This window comes from Ruditapes philippinarum, unplaced genomic scaffold (genome assembly GCF_026571515.1).
Source record: "Ruditapes philippinarum isolate M1 unplaced genomic scaffold, ASM2657151v2 ctg281_1_1_1_1, whole genome shotgun sequence".
Lineage (NCBI taxonomy): Eukaryota > Metazoa > Mollusca > Bivalvia > Venerida > Veneridae > Ruditapes > Ruditapes philippinarum.
The window spans coordinates 192041-198040 of record NW_026851635.1 but is presented as its reverse complement, the minus strand read 5'-3'; positions in this window follow the sequence as shown (position 1 = coordinate 198040).

Sequence of the window (6000 nt, the reverse complement as noted above, 5' to 3'; positions counted from 1 at the left end):
TATATAACGGACGGATGTCGGAAACACTCCCTGTTAGAATGATTCAAGACACAAACTGTATTTTGGACGTATATCAAACCATCCCGCAAAGACGGAAAATGCCGACTCGTAACGAAGTGATATTTGGGCATGACCATTTCCATATTAGGATCAACCTCGAATTGAATGAATTCGCTTTTCGAAAATCCATTCGTAAATTGACAAACGTTATATGAAGTTTACTTACCAAGTTAACAGTTTATGTTAAACCGTCATAAGAAAATCCTTATATATCATGAGAAAAAAATCTTTGTGTAAGATGAAATGGAACAAGAAACGTTAAGCAATTACAAACTGAGTTCAAAGGTTAAAGAAATATATCTATATAGCCTGGGTTCCAGTCTGTCGATTTTTATGTGCTTCTGTTCGGCGAATACGACGTGCTTACGAATTAGTACGAAATAGCGACTAAGCGTATGTTATAAATAAGCAAAAAATATCAAAAACTGAAGCCCAGGCTAATATCTGGACACAATAAGCAGAGAAATTCGCTTATAGTCATTCAGAATCATATGATTCAGTTAAAGAAAGCTAAAACGCACTTCTTCAAAACAGAGAATGAATGAATGAATGAATGAATGAATGAATGAATGAATGAATGAATGAATGAATGAATGAATGAATGAATGAATGAATGAACGAACGAACGAACGAACGAGCGAATGACATTTTCCTCGGCATTCATTTTTTTTAAGTATTCATTATCACTACAATAATGACATGCTTTTTTGAGAAAATCCTTGAATATTTACTATTTATTGTATTTTTGTATTAAATTGGCATCACATACTATAATTCGCTTATTTAAGCACGTGATTCGGACGTAAAATGCATCAGAATATGAAAAGATCAAATAGTCACCACAGATCATCACGCTAAAAGTGTTCTGAAACCAGTTTATATTTGTCAATTGTTACTATAGAAACGCATTTGCAAAGACGCAGTTTACAATATAGAAACCAAAACCACATCTGTGCAGCAACATTTCATAGTAAATTTGACACCAGCAGTTAAGAAAATGTAAAAGCATGATATTATATAAATTGAAAACATCTTGTTAACGGAAAGCATATCAGCCAAGCTCTCTGTGTATGGAGAAATAATGAATCTCAGGTGCCCAATTGCAAACAAAAATAAAAGCCATTCTTATAAGATATATGAATTTATATTGTACGCCATAAACAAGAAACACACACAAATATTAATATGGTATTGGTAAAAAGAGTTAATGTCTATAAATTCATTGTTCTTATTTCCATATTAAAATTCTAAGAAAAGCCGCATTAAAGAAGTTTCTACGAAATTAGACCAACGTTAAAATGAAAGGCTAAATGTCTGAAATTTCATATGCCTTTGAAATAATGCTCTGATGAAATGGTGGTATATTAAAGATGCATGTCGATATTCTCGTAATGTTTTACCTTTTTTCTTTCTTTTTTTTTTAAAAAGAATAAAAACTTGGAATGCTACTTATTAGAATCACGTGTTTTCGCATGTTACCTGTTAACACTATAGCAAAATGAAATATGCCAAACCTTTCCCTATTACCCAATTACAATAGCAAAGGGAAATTAACTAAACTTAGTGCATATTACCGATTTTCACTTTAACACTGGAAACTAATCGAAATTGGAATAATTTTTTCAGTAAAATGAATCAACGTTTGCGCATGTTACCAATTTACATTAGCAAAGAGAAATGAATAGAAATGTCCTCATACATTAACAATTTGCCTAACTGAGGAAAATTAATCAAAATTCAGTAAGCACCCAATCAGGCGGATTACGACATGAATTTACGCCATTTTCATAATTCATTTCTTAGAGAAAAAATGAAACAAACTAAATCGCCATGGTAATAAATACTAGAATTTCGTGTAGATTTCCACCAAATAAGCAGTACAGTAGAAGGAACCGCATAAATTGTAAAGAAATTAATTAAATCCAGTGTTTATAACCAAATGACCGGGGCAAGATATTTTTAAATATATTTTTTAAATACCTCATCAACAGAATAAAGGGAGAATCCGTCTTAAAATATCCTTCTCAAGTATCAGGCTCAAGTATTTGCTGCTCATTCACGAGGGTAAAGAAATAACAAAAGTCTCGACTTTATTTATTTGTAGACGGTTGAGTATGAAGTCTCAAATCTCATCTATAGGGACGAAAAGAGCATTTACACGTGTTGTAAGACGAAATATTATTTACAAGGTTCAGTTGTACTGATAGCCAGATAATATTCATTTTCAATAAATTATCGTCTCGTCAAATTGAGTCATCTCCAGAACGGAAAAATCTAATCCTTAAATTTGTAAACATTTAGAACAGAAAGCAAACATTGGGTCAAAGATTATTGTTTGATGATACCGATATAAGAATTTTTGAATAAAATACAAATACTGCAGTTTTTTTTTAACCGAAATCTTAAAACATCTTTCCATGCGGGCGACAATTTTATTTGACTACTTCCTGCCTTGATGTTTTTATTCTTTATTTAATATAGCCTTTCCTATTTTATCTATTTTACATGTACAAAACGTTCACACTGAAACAGACCTTCAAAAATGTGCATCTTTTATAAAAAAAAATACGCAATAAAGTGTAATTTAGGCGTGGTTTACAAAAGTACGAGTTTAAAAAAGGACGAGTTTAAAGTCCGCGATATCTTCGAAGCGGAACACAATATGTAACCAAGGTACCACATCTTTCAACCATGGGATGAATGCAAGATAAATCTGAAATTCCAATATCATTTTAACCATTTTCCGGTAAATATTATTGAACAATTTAAGTAAATGAGAATCAGGCTTAGAACACAGCTCAACATTTATTTTAAAGGAACTCGATCTTTCTTCGATGCGAAGGGGTTTGCAGCAGCAGGAGCAGCACCACCCACAACAACAACAATAATTATCTTTAATCATGCAAAATTAAAAAATAAAATCTGTTCATTTACCTTCTGTATTGAAAGTTTCGTGCTGATAGGCTACATTAAAGTTTCGTGCTGATAGGCTACATTAAAGTTTCGTGCTGATAGGCTACATTAAAGTTTTGCTCGACAACGACAGCTATCTTGACTAATTCTTCAAAGCAGACAAATAAATGACGAAAATGGGCGCAGTTAAGTTTGGACAAGTACCTTTAATAATAAAGCATCAAACTCTGGTTAATTTTTGCTTTAATATGTGTATTATTCTCATTGAGAATATCATAGCGGAAATTAAATTAATCATATAATCATGCAGATATTCCAATTAATTGCAGAAAATGCCCAATTAGCGTTAAAATAATACGGATTTATATGATTCTTTGAATTTCGTTTTCGTTTCAACCAATAAATTTTCCATAGAAAAAAGTAAAAACATTGTCGAAAACAGCTGCACTTGCTTAAACCATCCCCCATTAGTGATTTAACGACACTGTTGACACTTTAATATTCACTCGATTTTTTGTGTCGATTAAGAAAAAGAAACGTTTTAAAATATTTCAGTTCGAAATGTGTTTGCAAGGTGGCAGATGTCTCAAAACTTATCTTAAAAGATAACTTTTTTTCAGAAGCCAGAGAGGCTGGTCAACAAAACATTAATGCAATATATTTTTGTTTATAATGCATTTTGTGTGTCTATTTTGTATCGAAGAAGCATTTCTTTGCGGTGTAATGTTCTTATGTCTAAAGTAGTGCGACACATATAATAGAGAGCATGATTTTATTCTCCGGAGAGAATAGAACATTCACTGAAATGATATTTATGACTATATTCTTTGTTCTTTATATTCTTTGTATGGTTATACTTGCACATATAAATGTAACTCCTGACATAATATAATATCTTTTACAAGGCTTATGGGGGTATCTTTTGATTTAGACGACGAAGACTAGCCGAACTTCAAGAATCGTTCCTACTTTACCAGTTATCCGTGATAATTTATAGTGATATATTGGTGTACAATCGTTGCGATTTCATGAACGTCCGGAATGAACCGTGGTAGATCGTGTCCAACTACAGTAATGAACTGAAAATCGTGTAATACTGGTGTCATACTGGTGTCGTACCGCAAATGTTTGAGGTACCGCGTAGGATCCATCTTGCACCAGCGAATTCTGGGGTAATGGAAATATACGGTCAGGCGATTTCTGTAGAGATCGAGGTATTGTGCAACAACCGAAATTATTCGGGGCTACACCAGTATATTTGCGGTAAATGTTTAATAAATATATAGGTACCAGATGTCCATGCCCTGTTTAAAAGGCTTGTCAATTACATAAATAATCACACGAGCAGAAAAAGTTCAAACCGTACAAATATATCAAATACCATTCATTCTTAACAGGTTTTACAAACACATTTAAATTAACATTTATTTTGGATATGTTGCTCAGTTTATATATCAAACACTGAAAACAAAATACTTCTTTTTACCCTACACTGGACACTTGGCAGAATGATTCGGCAAAACTGTACAAAACAAATAAATAATTTTCAAGCGCCATTCAACTGTAATGAAACAACATTTATTCACTAACAATACATGTACAAGTGTAAACATAATGGACAATTAACCATGTCAAAGCCTACAGGGAACATGACTTGTAACAATTAAGATGAACTATCAAGGCTAGAAAGTTTTAAAATGAGCAAGTTACTGAGGCATGGAAATAAGGCCAACAAATACAAGATATCATGATCACCCAAGTCGCTCAAAAAATATTGAAATCTTATAAGTCAGTGTTTGCAAGATTTGGAAGTTTTACGCCAGTTCAATGCAGAATGGAACCAAGTTTGAACATTTCCTATTATTGTAGGATTAATATTGTTCAACACATTAGCCAAGCTTTAAATGTACATCACAGTAACATGTTATCAAACGTTTTGAGGTGATCACACTATATCGAGGTGATCACACTATATCTTACGAATATGTTTTTAATCTTAAAATATCTGGTTGTCCTCGAAAAAGACATTTCCGGTCAGTTTTTGGTAATGCCGTTTCGGTTTTTGGTAATGCCGTTTTATATCGTTCATGGTGTAGGATATATGTTTATTAATTTAAGACACAGTGATTACGATGGTCAATGCTACAAAAACAGCATCGTAGAAACACTTATTCTCCACGTGTTTTCTTTGCATCATCATAACTTCTATAACTTAATAATAAATAGAAACTGAAAGTAAATGAGCCGCGTCACGACAAAACCAACATAGTGGGTTTGCGACCAGCATGGATCCAGACCAGCCTGCGCATCCGCGCAGTCTGATCAGGATCCATGCTGTTCGCTTACCAACACTATTACAAGTGGAGAAACTGACAGCGAACAGCATGGATCCTGATCAGACTGCGCAGATTCGCAGGCTGGTCTGGATCCTGCTGGTCGCAAACGCACTATGTTTGTTTTGTCGTGACGCGGCTCAAATGTTGATTGCCTATCTTTATCATATTGGTCTGATTTACTACATTTAGCATGTTCTTTAATGGACACTCCAAACAAAGACAATCATTAATGACTGCATTTTTTGTTTTCAAATAAACATTTACATGTTTGAGTCACCACATTCCTCTATAAAGACCACCTTGTATGCTTTCCTAGACTGGTCGATGAAGTTTGAAGGTATGTATGTAACGGCCCTATATGGCCATTTCAATATTACAATATTCAATGTAATCTTAATGTTTATTTTAATATATGAGTGACAGTACTAAAAGTGCACTTCTTCTTTAAAAAAATGGCATGTTAATAACTATATCCAGAATCAAAAATAGATGTATAAAATGTCTCTGCTCAATCGAACTTCATCAAAATAAAGTTTTAACATTTACAATACGGAAAGCCACAATCTGGCATTTATTCTGACAATATAATTAAAGTTAAGTTGAATAATTTCCTGTTCTTGGCGGTATTTATGTAAATGTACCTTTTTTTCTAGATATAGACTGATAGCCAATGATTTAACGCTTTACCAAA